This window comes from Cylas formicarius, unplaced genomic scaffold, assembly GCF_029955315.1.
Source record: "Cylas formicarius isolate icCylForm1 unplaced genomic scaffold, icCylForm1.1 PGA_scaffold_7__23_contigs__length_41026272, whole genome shotgun sequence".
NCBI lineage: Eukaryota > Metazoa > Arthropoda > Insecta > Coleoptera > Brentidae > Cylas > Cylas formicarius.
Genome location: NW_026844352.1, coordinates 39393371 through 39412233, shown reverse-complemented (window position 1 = coordinate 39412233; position 18863 = coordinate 39393371). Strand labels below are relative to the sequence as shown.

At 34.0% G+C, this 18863-nt stretch overlaps 1 protein-coding gene across 2 annotated transcripts in view; it reads right to left on the bottom strand.

The window, feature by feature from the left end:
- Positions 1-3866, bottom strand: part of LOC132705414 (prothoracicostatic peptides) — a 42458-nt gene extending 38592 nt beyond the window's left edge. The window contains exon 1 of one of the 2 annotated variants that reach the window (XM_060675992.1): positions 3649-3866. The gene's annotated coding sequence lies outside the window, so the exon portion shown is untranslated. The remainder of the gene's footprint in view (positions 1-3648) is intronic. The other variant, XM_060675991.1, reaches the window with a different exon arrangement.
- Positions 3867-18863: the final 14997 nt, after the last annotated feature.

Sequence of the window (18863 nt, the reverse complement as noted above, 5' to 3'; positions counted from 1 at the left end):
CTTTTTCATTTCATTTAACATTGTAAAGTCTGACGGAAAAAAATGTAATTATAATATAATTTCTAAGATATACAAATTAATCAAACAATCAAATTTCAGAACAGTTTTGTTTTCCGACACATAAAAAAATATTTATTCTCTTGCACTGCAAGACTAAGCAGTCGATAACAGTTCTACAATTGGACCTAAGGATTTCTGCATATGAAATATTTTTAAATGCCCTTTGGCTGTAAAAATTCCCCGACGGGAAACTGTATCGGCTTCAAAAGAAGGGAAATCTGATATGGCAAACAGCGACCAATTGCGTATAAGCCCCCCATAACAACGAGATTTTTAGAATTTACGAATCCTTTGTCGTTGGACAATCCCGCGCTCTTTGTTTAATTCAGCTCTCTAATTGCTAAATGTTATTTCCATGCAGATCGATGTTATACCAATGTTTTTTACCCCTAATGCAAAAAAATAGTGAAATTAAAAAACTGCTCCACCAATCCTGTTCGTATAATTTTTGGTTCTGTTTTCTATTTTCAAAAATTGATGATTAGAACGTGATGTACAATGTTTAGTTTAATTTTTTAAAGTTTTGGTTAATTTTGGATTTATTTCCATTTTTGAAACTTTGTATGAACATAACTTCCAAATACTACGACGATATGGAACATGCGCTAGGCCAACAAATTTTTCTCATTCCATTCTTTGCCCTTCGCTTAACTAACTGATCTAACACATTCCCTTGGTAATGCATATTGAGGTGCGTCTTTGATTATCGACTTCATCAATATTTAAAGTAAATATTATCCCACTAATAGGCATCCAATAATTTGCTCTTTGAAATGGATATCGTATCCTTTGCAGCCTTCGAAATATTCAAGTTTGTTAGTGTGTTAATTTCTGTAATATAGTATTTATGGGCATTTTGTTTCAATTTTCGAGGAGCGTTTTTGGTTCTTTCAATTGCCCCCTCAAATACAAGACGCTATTTTTATATCTTTTTACCAACAATAACAAAAATCAAAACGATCAGCCAGCCCTGTTATAAGTTTAGTAACAAATATTAATTATAAGAAACGTTCAAAATAATATGGAATGACTAGAATTGTCGAATTGACCGGTCAATTTAAAAATACCGTTTAATTTATATTTATTTTGGTCCCTTCGGGAACCAAATGGAGTCCTTATTATTACATGTATTCCCCGAATCGTTAAGTGTCGCATTCGGATATTCCTTGAAGAGTGTTATAGGTAAATTGGACATCACAAACGCATAATATATTTGCAAGATGTTATTTAAAACATTTTTTGATTAGTCAATTGAGGAGTGGTCAATTGACCTGTCAATTAACCGGTTAATTGACCAGTCCGAGGAATAGGAATAACCCGCAATTCAAAAACACCAAAGTGGTTTATTAGCACACAAAAAATTATCGAAAATCTAATAGTAAGCGTTGTGTGCCAGTTAGGAACAGTAGATCAGTTTTTTTTTTGGCTAAAAATTACCGAAAAGCGTTACTTTGTAATTTTATTTTTTTAAATTTAAATAATAATTTGATATTTTGCAAAAAATAAAAACAATGTTCCCATTTGAGTAAGGACAAATGCAGAGATTTTACTACTAATTCGAAATACAGTGTAAGTTATAGCGTTTTTTTTATACATTTTTATTAAAAATGTAAAACGAAGCAGCTTTTCAAATATTTGATTGACACTTTGCATGTCTAATTGTTAGATTACACCTATCATGGAAATTTTGTTAATAAATAAGGCTAAGCCTTCTTGTTTATTTTTGATAACTATTACAGTTTTTGACGTATTGTACATTAACTACTAAATTAAATCACTAATAAATGGTTGACAGTAACTGAAAATAACAAAATATTGTTATAAGTATAATAATTAGGTCTATTTTCATATATTTTTTAAATACCCTTGTTTCCATTCCAGTCCAAAATGTCTAGCATAATACGAATACTATTTATTAATGATGCATTTTGCAGTTCCATCCATGTTTCTGATAGTATTTAAAAAAAAGTTAAATCTATACTTGCACTTTGGAAATGTCAAAAGTATTTTTTTCGAATTTTATAAATAAAAATGTTATTTAAAAAGCATTTTCGTGACTAACCAAAAATTGCATCATAGAAGAACTTGTCCAAATAACTACCATTAGCATTTAAAACTTTTCGCATTCTCCCAGACAATAAACACAATCCTTACGATTACGATGAAGATGGTGTCAAAGTTACCGATGTCCGTTTGACGATTGGCAAACTTCCGGGTATATCGAAACTATACCGGATTCCTTTTACAAAGAAGCTCCCCTTTGCTTTCCCTTTTGAGCTTAGAGTTTCAGCTACTTCGAAAATGTGTTAAAGTATAATCGCTACACTGCTTTTAAAATACTATGCACCATACGCAGCTCAGAAAAAGAGCTGCGAATGAACATTTATTGTTTAAGTAAATGCTTATTTGTATTCAGAGTTGTTAAAGTGGATGAAGGTCCATTTAAAAAAAAGCGCCATTCACCAATTTTCTTCTGCCTTCAACCGTAATAAGGGAAAATATTTGAAAGTAGTTACATAAAACGGCAGTTAAGCAGATTATTAAAATAATGCAGTAGAGGAAATTTTAAAGGTTTTAAGGTTTCTTGTTAGCTTATTAGTAACCAGCCATTTTTATTGTACGAAGGAGAAAAGCTTGAGAGTGATAATGGAACGATCATATTTATAGATTCTTTTACGGTCTTTTAAAAAAAAAATGAAAGAAAGAATTGAAAAATTGGATCAAAAAACAAATTTCAGCGCCGCGTTAAGGTAATGAGGTATCAATAAAATCAATTTCGATGATTCTTTACATAAAAAATAAAAATTTTCCTATGAATTAATGGACATCGATTCCGATAACTGAGGTCTTAACTCTTTAAACGAAACGTGGGTTATAATAAATTAAAATCGATGGCCCAATATTTCAATTATTCATCACACTTATTGGAAGTCGATATTATTTATCAAGCCGCACACAAACTGCAGTTCGTTGAGAGTTATGTATCAATTTACGTAATGTTGGTGTGAACTCTACATTTATGGATACGATGAATAGATAGATAGACAGATATTTTTGTTGGATACGTTCATCTTAAAAGCTTGTGAATGTACAGTAAGAGGACAATAGAGCTCGTTAAAATAATTATAAAAAATTATTTCAAATACAAAATTGTAAATTTCGATTTATTCTGAATTCATTTTTCATTAGGTTCAAAAGGGTCCATTGTTTTCTCACAAAATAATGTAGTTAACTGTTTCGCTCATTGTAAAGAATTTCTGGAAATTTTCTTATTAAATAAAAGTTGTTAACAACATTTGATAATAAAATGTTTATAGCGACTACGTATAGGTGATAGCAAAAAATGTTATACAAATTCTAATAGAATTTTTGTTATAATTGGTACTGTTAGTTTTTTTTTTCATTTTTATGTAGAAAAACTGATGTAAAATAGACCCAAACTAGTTGATCACAATCACAGTCATAATCAAATATCCATATCAATATATTTTCGATTTTAATAATATTGCCAGTAATCGTCTTTTTGTGAATTACCGTTGATAAGTTGAAGTAGCCAAACCTTTTAATTGTCACACACAAGCAACTTACCTACTAAATAAATTTTTAACCCAGTTTGAATTGTCGAATCTGTCAGGAAACACCTCGAATTCCACCCGTTTGATAAACTTGCCGGGGAAAAAATTAAAATTCACGAGTCTGGAAAACTTTTTCAGGAGTTTCGTCTATCGGTTCGCGCTACAATAAGTCCGGGAATGCAAAGCGATCGGGAGAGATGCGCTGGCAATAACGCAGCGCTAAGTGAAAATCGAGGGCAACTTGTAGCCGTTTTATACCGTTTTCCCCACTGTATGGGCCCACCATCTCCGACTCAGAGTCAGAGTTTTGTTTTGCCAACTTCCAATCAGATCCACGTGCGTGGGTTGCGGGTTGTGTGCAATTTCTTTTCATTCTAACTCATAAATTTGACTTTGCAATCACGGAAGTTTCATTAACTTGCATTTCCGTTTGTTTAAAAAACGTGTTTTAGCGATTGTACAAAAAACGTTTCCGATGTGTCATCGGATGAACTTGGCCGCTGAAATTACTTGAAGTGAGGCATACCATCCTGGCAGACTCTTCCAATGAAAACTATGCGTAAAATTTTATTTTCAACTAATCAAATATACTAAATCTAGTCAGATTTTTGATTTGAGCCGACCTGTGTGTTACGAGCTACTATAATTGTTATATAATAACATTTTTAAATAAAACACCATGCTCACTCCCTAAAAACGAACTGTCAATAAGGGAAAAATCGGGACCATATGCCTGTTTGAGATTTTGAAATAAGTTTCCTCAATATTTTCCAATAATTAATGAGGCAAATTTAAAGAAAAACACTTTTTGAGTCTATTTTTAAATAAAAAGAAGCCTGCACAAAATAATTATGAAAATGTTTACAAAATAGTTATTTGTAGATGAATAAAATTAAGAAAACACCTACAAGGTACTTCTTGCAGATGAAACTTTAACCCGTTGGTATTAGATAGTTATTAATAAATAAAAAGGAAGATAAAAGAAGTTATAAGAAAAATGGCGGTAGGGCAATAGTTCAAATAGTAGTTAGGTACAGCCTGTACCATGTTAAAAATCGGAGAAAATTAGTGTAAAATTCGTTAAGCTGATAAAAGATCCTATATAAAATAATTACTTAGCGCGTTCCTGAAATCTTAATAATACCTCCGAAAATTTTAAGGTACACTTTTGATGGAGAGTTAAAGGAAATAATAGAAAATGAGCTTTTTGAAATATTTTTTATTTATTCCCAATAAGTTGGCGGCATCGCATTAAAATACAAAAGGAATTACGAAAGTAAACTCGTTTAGATGGGTCTTCAACCGAAATCCTAATGAAAAAAACAATGCAAATATTTTTTTTTACATCAGGGTAGATTGCTAAATCCTACTAATTTCCAGATGTGTCGACCGATAAAAAAAGCTTTTTAAACTATTTACCAAAAGCCAAAATTCAACAATGCTGGTTTTGAAACATATCCGCATTTTTTTAGTCCGCTAATGGAATTTACCGCATTTCCATACCAAACAAACGCGACGTTTACAAACGGATTTTATTAATTTAATTTTAAATGGTTCTCTGGTGGTGTATCACATTGCAGAATTGAATGAAATCTCAAAACAAGTTAAATCCGGTTCCTCGAATCAACGATGTGTTTCTATAATCAGAATTTAACCTTAATCAAACATGTATGTCACAAAATCGCTCTCTGTTGCAATTCTTCTTCTTCTTTAATAAACACGTGACTTGTGACGTAATCGCCGGAATTGACAAAAGACAAAATGCCATCGCAAAACTAGAGTTCCCGCCTCTTAAGTTATTAGAAAATTTTTCATGATAGCTTCAGCGTTACTTGTAAATATTTAATGGTATTTTATAAGTTAGACAACAGTGCCACAAATCTAATACCCAAATTAAACACGCAAACCTTATTCGCCATAACATGGGCTCATCATAGGACACTGTCGAATTACATATTGCCATCCAATAATAATTATAAACGATCTCCGGGGGGTACGAAATTAACATTTTGTAATAAACTAGATTCCGAAATTACCTAATCACTTTGACGAATCTACTACTTTGACGTCCAATTACTGAAGATCGGCAGATAGAGAATTATTTAGGCCTATTTAATCGCCATTTTGCTAAGTTTCGACGTCTGCTTCAACTTCTCCGTTTACAGTTGACAAAAAAAAAATACTCTCCAAACAATGTAAACAATAACCTAGGGGAAAATCAAATAATTTTTAACCAATATTTTTTCTCGTGTCTGAAACTAATTCTGAAATTAGCATCGATGTTCTTAGAACTCAACATCTTGTCCCAAAAGTCGACCCTTGACCGTGGTTTTTAAACCACATTTTTACAAAAATGCCATTCATTCCAATTTTTCATTGGTAGAATATTGGTTTGATTTTGAAAAATGCCCCAAAACTTTGATTTTTTCCAGTACGTACTCTGTTTCTTTTCTTGTTAGGGAGGTGAAATATCTTGGTAGTTTTTGAACTCTTGAAATATGCGTGCGTGGTCGCTTGAAATCTCGTTTTCAACCAGTAATACTCAGCGCCATTTAGCGGCAACAAGAGTTCCTCCCTTCTATAGATTTTAGTTTAGATGCTTAGATCTCGTTAAATATAGGCTAGGGTAATACGCGATATACAATTTAATAACGACAGGACTAAGAATTCATAGATTTTTTAGGAAATTAGTTGCAAATCATGCCTGATGTTATGCTCATCCTCTTCCAACACTACTTTTTGAGTGCCGTTGAAAAGGTAAGATTGGAAAAATGACACTGTGTCACGGTCGAACCCATAGTAAACGAGCTTCTCACAAGGAAGTGCGTGGTCTAGAGCGTCGAACCCCTTGGAAAAGTAAAACAATACTAAGCTGGGCTTATTACCAGTTGCATCGGACTTTAATTGAGAAATAATCTGTTTAATTTCATCAAATGTTGCGATACGAAGTGAAAAAGGCAAATGGTTACTAAATTTGGAACTACAGATTAACAGTGTAACCATAATTGTGAGGGGGACTAAAAACTAAGGCTATCGTAATCGTAAAATAACGGAAACACCAAACTTGCTGACAAATAAATATTCGGACGCGAATGTTTATTGACCAAGACATCAAAGCTACCCATGCATTGATGGTAAAATGTAGTGTGCTTCGATAAATGAGATGTCAGTTCGGGTTGTATCTTTCAAGATTGTATAACAGTTGATAAGAAAATGACGCGTGGCGTTGCAACAAACAAAAAAGTGCGAGAAATTATCATATCTCAGTACTGCAAAGGTAAATCAATGCAAAAAATTTCAAATGACTTGAGTATTGCAAAATCAACAGTCGGGGATATTATAAAAAAGTTTGGAGAGACAGCTAGTATTAGCGTTCGTGGTTAAAAGTTCAGGCCGACCCCGTATAATCACTGAAAGAGATCGTCGTGTTCTGGTCCATATTTGCAAAACTAGCAGACGAAGCGTCTTACGACAAATTCAAGCCAAATGGAATCACGAGGCCCACTGAAATGTCTCCAGGGACTATGAATGCATAAGTCTGGTTTGAGTTTTTATAACGTAAGTTTACAATTTTTCGATGATCTACTTTTGTTAAAGGCAAAGGAAAAACCATTATTAACGTCTATTCAGAAGAAAAACTGTTTGGATTGAGAAAAATCTAAAATATTCTGGACAACGGAAAAGTGGAGTAACGTTATCTTCAGCGACGAATCAAACTTTGATGTGTGTGTAGGCGATTTTCGAAAAAGGGTGATTCGTACAAAATCAGAAGCCTTTCACAAAGATTGTCTAAAGCGCACGGTAAAATTTCCCCAGGCATTGATGGTACTGTAAATGCAGAAAAATACCAACATATTTTATCAAGAAGTTTGATTCCATCAATAGAGCGAACTTTTGGAAATGAAAATTTTATATTTCAACAAAACGGGCGTCCTGCCATACTGCGAAAACAACAAAAAAGTGGTGAAAGTTTTATAGTGGCCACCAAGTAGCCCTGGCTTGAATATTATTGAAACTTTATGGCATCGGGTGAAGCAGGCTTTGCGTAACAATCCTCAGCGTACAGTTCCAGCATTAAAGGCAAAAATCACCGAAATTTGGAACACCCGAATATTGCAAGACTTTGGTAGATTCCATGCCAAAACGCATAAAAGCTGTTATTTCCGCGAAAGGTAACGTTACTTTTTATTAATGTTCGATTTAAAGTAAAATATTTCAATGCGTCCGAATATTTTTATTTTGTTATGTAATTTATGTGAAATAAAAAAAGAACTCATTACTATAGCACTTTTGGTATAAAAATAAGTGCGTGATTTCATTTTTCAATCGAAAAGGCAAAAAAAATCAATTTAAAATAAGTATAAATATGTTTTCTTATTATTTCGTACATCGTAAAGCTCCAGGCTAGTTTAAAACATCATCCTCGATTCTGATTTGAACCTTCTTCTCGGCAGGCATAAATCTTACCTTTCGACGTCCAAACTTTTCCGTTACCAATTTTTTCTTTGGCAAAAAGCAGAAGGTGATATCGTTGCTTCGTTAATTCTTCCGCGACCAGCATATTGTACTATTTTATCTTTTTTCATTGTTAAAAACCAAGTTTCTCTGACTTCGGATGCCAAAAACCGCTATGACATGGCGGGGACTGGATCTCATTTTTTAATGGTCCCGTTATCATATTCGCAAACTAAATAATGCAAGGTATTTTAATCAAATTTCCTTACCTTTGTCCCATTTTTGTGTGCAATTTAACTATACCGACCTTACATTCCTTCGAAAAACTGGCTGTGGTTTTTATCGCTGCGTTCGTGCAACTAATCAATATAATAATATCCTTTAAGGGCATTCTTTAAGAGGATCAAAGAACAAAGAAGACGATCGCTAAACGCACATTATTGATATCCTGCGGTGCATCGCTAACAAAAGCCCTTAAAGCTTTGCTCGTCAGTGGACAAAGATTACCCCATAGTTTCGAGAATTTTTTCAGTATAACTTCTTTCTTTACATCCTACGTGAGGTTGTAGGAAACTTATTATCCGCTTCTAATAATTATGAATTTTTAATATCGAATGAGCATTGAATTCATTTTTCGGCTCTTAAATATCAGGCTCATTATTTGCAGTAAAAAGAGAAGGTGAACAGATTTACGCTGCAAGTCTGTTAAAAAGGCTTAGACGAAGATAATGAGGACAATTCGAATTTATTCATGTTCCAAATGATGACGCATTTCTGGTCTCGTACGAGTGAAAAATAGAAATTATGGATAAAACTATGCCGATGCTATGTGCCAACTTTTTCTTATTAAAAATTATTTCTTTACCTATATCTTTACAAAAATTATCGATAGGTCAACAGATTTTCGATTGATATTAAATATTTATACGAGTTTTATCGATTTGATCCTTTACCTGACATATTTTTGGATTTATTTACGTCGACGGAGTTATGACACTCTAGAACTGATCACTTAGATCGCCTAAGTCAAAGGCCTCAGACTTTTCACCACTGAAGTGTAAATTTTCAATGCTGTAATATTATTTTTCTACTCCCGTCTCTAAAATACCTAATTGCCCACCGATCTGGAAGCGTCACTTTACCACGTCAGTTTCCTTTCCCACGAATCTAAGCCACTTCGGACATTTCCGGTATTTTACCGCACGGATTTGGGAGCGATCGGATGTTTTCGGGGATATTTCGCACGCTTTGAATTTTGACTTTTGTGAATTCTGACGGTCATGTCAGTGAATGTATTCGTGTTGTTTTGAGAAAATGTACCTCAAATTTTATATACATTCTATGGGCGTCTGGATATAAAAGCATCGTCAATTCAATTTAATAATTCACGTTTATTTTACACGGAAACTTCAAGGGCAACAAACCAGGTGATTTGGTTTGCTAGTTCCGGCCTTCCTTCACTTTCTTGAAGTAAATAAATCAAAAACATGCCGAACTTGGTCAAAATCAACTAGAAAGAACTTTGCGGTTTGTTGCGACAGATCTTTTTGTCGTTCCAACGTTTCCACACGTGCACGGTATGCGGTAGACTCCGGCGGCTGACAGTGGATCTCTGTCTGATCTTAGCTGATCTTAGCGTTGGTTGTATTTTCTCCGGGAACGAATCCACAGCACCAGAAGAAGCCTAGCAGAAGCGAACAAGGAACTACGAAGACTACATTTGTAACAACATACAGCGACAAGACTGGGACAAATTGGATTCCATTTCGCACTGGAATATGAGAAATGAGATAGATCGAACCAAAAAACAACAGGTTCAGAAGTACGAAAAATTCCGGAAAAGACAGACTCGGATTTCTCCAACTTCTGACAATGCCAGACACGTGGTTAATCTTACGGACAGGATCTTAACACAGGATGAGACAGCAGTTTTGGCCAAAGGCGGTAATTTTGCGATCGCACCGAAACATGTGCCTATCGAGGAAATTATAGCCAGCACCGAAACAGCCATCAGAACTCTTCCTGATGAGGAAGCGGAAGAAATCCGGATCGAGTCAGCGAACATTTCCCAGAAAGAATTACTGGCAATCAAAAATTTGAATTCAGAGGAAGACATCATTATCCTACCTGCTGACAAGGGTAACGTCACATTCGTTATGAAAACCGACGACTATAAACGCAAAATTCAAGATCTTCTTGATTCGTCAAGCTACCGAAAATTGAGTAGGGACCCAACACAAGCAAAACTCCGGAATACCAACAAACTAATCAAATCTTTCACTCTACCGGATGCGACACCGAGAATCCTCATAAGAACAGAAGCTGTATCACCACGACTCTATGGCCTGCCGAAAATCCATAAGATTGATGTTCCACTAACACCAATAGTAAGTGCACCTGTATCACCCACGTACAGCCTAGCCAAACACCCCGCATCATTGCTCCAACCCCACGTGGGAAATTCGGAGTCGTATGTCAAGGACTCAACACACTTTATCAGCAAAATTCAAGACATAATTTTCCAGCCAGATGACATCCTTGTCAGCCGCATACCGTGCACGTGTGGAAAGGTGTACGTTGGAACGACAAAAAGATCTATCGCAACCAGGATAAACTGGGACAAACGGACAAATCGGCAGTAGCGGAACACGCGCTCAGTGCGGGGGATCGCAACATTATTTTTGGGGAAGCCAGACTTCTTGCGCCTACTTCGGGCTATCATGCCCGCCTCGTACGAGAAGCAATAGAAATCCATAAACATACAAATAATTTCAATAGAAAAGAAGAGACACTGCAGCTCAAACAAATTCGGAACCCCATCTTAAGGAACACAAGGACAGCCCCGGTAGTCACAACCACTCATGCGTTAAAATGCCCCGCCCCTCCCTTCCACAACTCCCAAGCATAAATACAACTTACGGCCGGGAGCGCGTCAGTCTGCATCCAACATGGTAGATGGAAGCACATCAGAAGAAGCTAGCCGCTCGGACTGGCGAAACGTCAGGAAGAAATTGCACTCAACGACGGCCATTAAGCCCGAACAAAAACACTTACAGTTCATCCAATAAATCAATTTTTAATATTAATCCTTCAAATGATATCACTTTCTAAATTACTAAATTAATCAAGGTAAGCCGAACATATTATGCAGGAAATTTTGAAATTTGAAATATTAAATATATATAGGGTTATCCATCTAAAATTATTTCGGTTGGCCCCCATCGGCTTTAATATACTAATAAAATTATCACCTTTTTTCCGATGGAATTATCAATTATTTTTCTAAATTTTCCAAGAAAAAGGCCACAACTCGCGCTGAAAAAGTCTACGGAAATATTGAAAAAATGTAAAAAAATAAATAATCTCGCAGCAAGGGGTAAATTAAAATTGACGTGGCAAATTGGATATTTTAGCTTGATAAATCCCGACGGGGATCCAAAATGATAATTTTAATTTAAATGGTTTGTAGTAGAGTGTAAAAACCGCGTGATGAAAATTGCTTTTAATTTAAAAGACGTTTCTCTTTTTAGATCTCGTCGCATTTCAGTATGCAGGTTTAATTATAGAACACGTTGACGCTTACCAACAAATCAAAATTTTCATACGTTCAGTTGAGATCATTTCAATCGTGGTCGGAACTGATGACGATAAAAAAGAGGCAATTAATTTTGTCAATTGTCATTAATTCCGTTTATAATGATAATAATAACAATAAACGACTTTTATTTCAGATAATATTATAACAAACATACAATACAGAGACCAATTAGTTTTAGTCTAGCTTAGAATTAGCTACTCTACTGAACCACTTTTCCCTTAATTTTTGACCTAAAATTTGTCTATTACTGTATAATATTTTTTATAGCATATATACCCTTTGAAATATGTTTTTTAAATGTTTTTCAAATCTTAGCTCGCTATCTAAACAAATGCCCAAGTTCTTAGAAGTTAAGCACTGTACCGTCAATTGATACGGTTAAAGAATTTTAAAAAGTGAAATGACAATTTTGTGGGGTTTAACTTGCGATTATGGCTTTAGGAGAGTTCACTCGTGATTTATAATTTGTTCTACCTCGAAAATATCATCATCATCAAAACAATAATAAATTTGTGTATTTGTGTATTTGCGCTTCATCCGAAAATTGGTCACGTGAGAATATTATCTTATTTCCATTAATCAGATATGATGACCTAAGAGTAAAAGATTCAATAGAAAATTCATAATATATTAGCCTTGATATTAGAAGTACTCATTTCCTTATCATACGCTCGAATACATTAAGCAATGCTACTTGCACAAAGAAAATTATAGTACTATGATGAATGGCCTAAAAGGAAACGGAAAACCAAACCAATACCAAACCAATATTGGCTATGTCTCGTCAATCGGCCAGAAATACAATCGACGCCTGGAGGGTAGAGAAAACTCACCTACACTGGCTACGATTTCCAAGTCTTATACGAAGACCTTAAAGAATGTCTCAGGAAAAAATGCAAAACTTGTAACACACTGTAAGGCATGAGCAGGGCAAACTTGAAACGACTTTTTGGAAGACGATAATTGCAGGAGAGGGAGAAAACGAAGGAACCCATATTGTGTATTGTGTATGTCCGGCGGTGAGAAGTGTTCTGGTATTCAGGAGCTTAAGGATCTGGACGACATAATGCGTCACAAATTAAGGGACTTCGTGCGAGGGTTGTACTTGATGGGAGAAGTATAAAATTGGCAGTGTGAATGAGATCGACTGGTTGCAGTGGAAATCGAGCAGATGAGCAGACACAATAACCTCAAACCCAAAACCAAATATTTCGAATTGTTCAGTACTGTTTTGTACTTGTTTTCAACTGCAATTTTCTTTCTCCTTTTGTTTTTTGATTGTTTTTGCTTCTTCTTGCTTTCATTTTTAATTTTTGCTTTGTTTAATTCCTCATGATACAATTTCAAAAATATTTTCAATAAAGTAAAAATTAATTTCAATCCGTATATTTTAGAAGAAAGAGCAATGGTGCTCTAATGTTGTTTAATTCGTGATTGGCTCCGAATTTATTAAATAACAATTTTTATAAAATAAACTCAGATCCACTTTAGTAAAAAGTTCACGGAAAAATCCTTGTCATAATATGCATTTTACTTGCAATCCATTACCATGTTGGGAGCTTCGCACCTGCGTTACTGCCATTAAAACCGTTCCCATTTTTCATATTACAAACTTTTCAGCGATCGGAATATGTTTTACAAACAATAATTTTATCCCGATATGCATCAACAGACAAAAAAGCACAACAGATTCGTATGTTTATTAAATATATAATGTTCCTAATGGATTCGTAACATTATACAAACATAAAATATATCCGAAACCGATATCCGGTTTTAACCGAAATTACCACCGTGAAATTCAATTCCTGGCATATTTTTAAGATTTTAACTATCGCTGCCCTTTTACAAAAATAATATTGACAAATTATTTCAAAAATTTTAGAATGTTTTTTATTAATTTAAAACTATTACAACAAATTGTTTTAAAAATTAATTATTTTATGGTGATGGATAGGTTTGATAACTTCCAATAATTGATAAAATGCGCTATATATTAAAATCTCTTAAAAATAATCCTCGACAACCAATATTTAATATTTCAAATTAGGAGCAAAAACGCAGCCAATTGGCTCATCCAGATCCATTTGATTTAAAAAGAAAAATGTTATCAATTAATTATTTTCGATTGCCGATATTAACAAAATTATCCTACAAAAAAAAAACTGTAGAGAAGCTGGGTACCGTAACAAGCATAAATAACAATTAGAATTTCTTTAGTTTTCTTAATCAAGGACCTGGGTTATTTTACGAAATAAGCCTCCTTGTTTTGGATGTAATTTAGACGCCGGCATTGCAGTCGAGTTTTTTTTATAAACAATAACATATTAGGCTCTATATAGATGCACGGTTTTAAATTAGTTCCCAATTTAGAGTAAAAATATTCGGCTTATTAGACGAACTCAAATGTGAGTCGCCTCTAATATTTCCACCTTTGACATCCCCACGCACGAAAGAAATAAGATGAAAATAAAACGACAAGATAAAAAAACAAATTCCAATAGTTTCCCCCGTGTCATTTTCCGCCCTTGGGACGCGCCCCTTATATATTATATATTTGTTATTATATATTATTATATATTTCTTATGCCAGAAAACGAAACTGATAAAAGTATTATTAATATAAAATATTAATAATTAAAACTTATTTAAAATAAAAAAAATTGTACAGGGTATTAAGTAGGATGCGATAACTTTTTGCCCAGATAACATAATTTATAAAAAACAAAATTATTCTCTGAACTGAATAAGCAATGAGCAAGCAGATATTCTTGCTTTTCAATTTTAAAACGTGGAGGTTCTATTATACAGTGTGTAATTCATTGAATTAGAAAGATCGGCTTCCACATCCAACGCAGCGGTAGAGAGTAATTTTTACTTGAAGATGGTAAGTGCATCTTTTTGTGGTTTAGAGTGAACAAAAAAAAATTAAAAAGATGCACAAAGGTATGCATTGTAAAGGTGACGTAGTTTATGTAATATGCATGTAAGTTTCTTCTTAAAAATATCAGACTATATAATCCTATAGAGAGTTTGTGAGACTGCTGGAACCATGGCGTTTTTTATCTATAGTGAGACCCCAACAGCTTTACACTGCTTCCTACCAGTAACCTCAAATTAGTAGGTATTTTCAAAGTTTGGATTTTATCTTTTGGATTTATTTTTCTTGTGGAAAAACTACTTACCTCTATCTTAAAACTGAAAATTTTCTTATATGATTGTTAGAGGTCTTTTATTTAACTGTTTTGAGAGAACTTTCAATCTGCGAAATTGCGCTTCATATTAATTTCGCCTAAATCGTTGCACCTGCAGCAACACCTCTTTGAGTGAAGTGAGCAATCAAAATGCCAGCAGAATTTTAAATCACACGGATGGAGGTTTGTGTTATTTCGCTTCCGGGTGCGACGCCTGCTAGAAATTGGAACACGACTCAAGTACGGGCTCCGACCTGCCGTAATCCTGGATTTTACTGACCCGGAGAACTATACCTGTTTTATCCATTTGCCTCTATTGTTCCTGGATACATTTTGTATAATCCAGCGACTTCTCGCCAAAAAAATAATTGCATTATTGAAGCATCATTTCAAAATAAATATAATATTGTTTGTTGCGCTGTATGGTCAACATTTAATTTCAAACTATATTTGTTATTGGCCGCTACACAATTTGGACACTTAAATTCATTACTAGCGCAGTCTTTCATGTCAAGTTCACCACTGCATTTTGGACATAGTTTTTTATCCTTGCACTCTTTAGCCAAATGACCATATTTACAGCATTTAAAGCATCTAACAATTCCATAATCATTGTAAATTGGACAACATTTTTTCTTGTTCCTTTAAGGTTTGGTACGTGTCTAAGTTTACGTCAAAAATAATATTAAATCTTCCCTTAGCAACCTTCGTTCTTCTAAGGATTTTTAAGCCATTTTTATTGCAATTATTCTGTTTTTGAAATTTTTGTTACTATTTCCTCATCATTGCTATCTACTTCAGACTCATTAACTCCAACAACTTTAATGCGATGATTACGTATTTTTGGTCCGTCCACTTCATATTCATGTCCCAATTTATTTTGAATTTCCAACTGTACGTTTACTATATCCTTTTCATTTCCACAACTTAGTATTAATCCACCATTCCAAACCCACTCCAATCTCAATCAGGTTTACTTTCTTCCTCAGATCTTCCTTGATTGATGTAACATTTCTTTCTCAATCGCCCCTTTTTTCAACTACCAATACTTTGTTATCCTTCTTTGTGGCCGCAGAATATAAAATATTAGAATAGCGCATCTGCCCGATTGCTATTAATAATTATTATAATTATTTTTAAATTTTACAGACAGCATCTTATTTTCATTTTATTGTAGTAAATTGCATAATTATCAATGTTTTTGAATGCATTTATATGTTCATCACCCAATAGACGTAGACGCAGGAAATATTCAAAACCGTTAAACATTTATGTAATTTACAATAATTATGGATTTAATTTTCATTAAGTGTTTTATCATGTGTTCCATCTGAAAAAAAATGATGTAATGTTTCATTCATTTTCATTAACATGTTGCCTGAGTGGTATCAATCCTCTATAATCAGCGATATCATTTGCGTGTTGTTTAGCACACAAAAATAATGGAATATGTTTTTTGTGACAAATCTAATACTCGAGGTGCGGGAAAAAAAGTAACTTAATTTGGATATGTAAACATAGGACCCTTTCAGTGTAATCATAATAACGAACTTTGTAGAAACCACATTCGATTACACTGAAAGAGAACCCCCGGAACATATCAGATTTTCTCTGCAGATTGATCCCTTAAAGTGATCCGTTTCGAAAGGACCCGCAAATGCACGGATCATGTTTAATGCAGCGGCACAATTCCGTGTTTGCGTCGAGACTGCACGTGAACATTTTTTTTACATAATTGTTCTTAATCCTCGGCGTGAATTTCGGCACGATTGCACGTTCAAAGGTCGTGTCAAACCACCATGATAGGCAACAGCTAGAGGACACAATATTTTCTCTTTTGGTTGACGAGGAACATAAATAAAACGAAAAATATGTGTAGGTAGGTCTCGTGTAGGACGATGGCCCTTATGCTTGCTAAATTTAAAACGGGATTGAGTATAAATTTTTATTTTTCCTTGAAGTGTCTACTCGCTCTAGACTCCGTTGGAACAGGTGTAAGCTAACGTTCAGGAGTATATGAAAATCTCTGCGGAGAGGAAAACGGATATTTAATTTTTAAATGTAAACAAACAATTCAATTATAATTTTCAATTAGGCTATCCAATTCACCAAGGCCGTTCCCCCAAATATTTTTACTTTTACGTTTTAATTAACTAAGTACTTAACCCCAAGCAAGCCTACAACAACATAAACAGAAAAAAATTAATCAAAATTTTAATTTAATTGAGACTGCCCGAAAAAAGATCGATTAAAATGACATTATATGGTATGAACAATAAGACAAAGGCCAGAGACAAAACCTGCGAAAGTGTGAGGGTCCGGCAGGGCCGAAGATACCCAGAACGTTTTTAACCTGTCTCTGAAGTGATATAAACAGGCAATAAAATCCACCAATGCCTGGGCGTATGTCGATGTAATAATCACATTGAATAGTAGTGAGCTTATAGATATTATAAAACAACTAATGAAAATATCAAAAGAACTTGGCCTAGAAATAAGTACAGAAAAGAAGAAAATATATGGAAATAAAAAATAAATGAATGATGAAGTCTGCTGATAGATGGTTTTGATGGAAGAAAGAAATATAACGAAAATTAAAAATGAAAAAGCGAAACTTAGATTATAAGCAATTCAAAACACACGTTGGAACCGAAGATTTTGGGGAGAATATGCGGCAGAAAACAAACGGTGGTATTGTGGGGAAGAAGGACAAATGCGTAACCATATGAATTATATACAAACGTTCCCATAGGTAAGGAGAAAAGAGCAAAATCAAAGAGGATAGAAAATTTTTTTAAAGTTTTGAACCTAAGTTGTACGCAGGCAAAGATTTCCTTTTATTTGCTGGGGAACCACTTTAATGAAATGGACGATTTCCTATATTAATAAGCTTAACATCATCATCAGCGACTTTTATTCGTCTAAAAACTGTTGTACATTTATGAGGCTGAGTCTGGGAAGGGGCTGCCGGAATATTTACAAAAATTAATTTAAGAGTTCTTTGGTTTTAAATCCCTACTGGATAAATGTTTGCTTCAAAAGCGTTTGACAATGTGATTGAATATAGAATCAGTAGTTGTTAAAACCTTCCAAATGCGCTCTTAAAAGAGAGAGAAATGAAATAAATCTATAACATCAAAATCCACTGCGTGTTATTTTACCTCATACCCTTGGGTGGACGTGAATAAAGTTTCGAATATTTAAAAAATAGGCAATTTCTTGCTGCACAATATTATTTTGTTGAACTGAGGTGGCTTTTACTTGATGAAAATCCACGTATCAAAATAAATAAGAACTAAAAGTTCAGATTTTCACGAATTTACATATTTTGACATGACAATCGTGTCTTTATCAAATGTAATATTTACAAACTACCTGCTGCTATATATACCGAAAAATGACCATAAAACCTTAATAAATGTTGTTGGGAGAATTGAAGTTCAATAAAGGTAGAGGTATTTAAATCTAATTGATCGTTAAGCAATACATTTGAATGTCTCATTTTGTTAATCTCCATGGCCTCCAATAAATTTAATTTTCTACTTTTTGTGGCTGTGTGTAACATATCAAAAATGTGTTTTTCTGTGTTTAAGTGTGTAGCATAATTAGATTCTAGACTATTGTTTTTAAACGCTCTTATATGTTAGTTAATGCGTTTCTTGAAGGATCTACCTGTTTGTCCAATATAAATTTTAGGACAAGAACCACATTTCAACCTGTAGACACCTGATTTTTGGGATTACTCCCATCATATACACAACGGATCGGTAGGTCAGTCGACGGTCCTTAGCAACGATGAACAGGAAGTGATTCGTAACACTCTATTACAAGTGGCAAACTGGGGTTTCTCTTTAATCAAGTATGATAATCATGTCGTGGTCAAATAATAAATCAAGAAACAAAATCTTTGAACACGAATCGCAATACATTAAAAAATTATCCAGTTTACAATACAATTACGACGAAACTATTCTCGGTCCT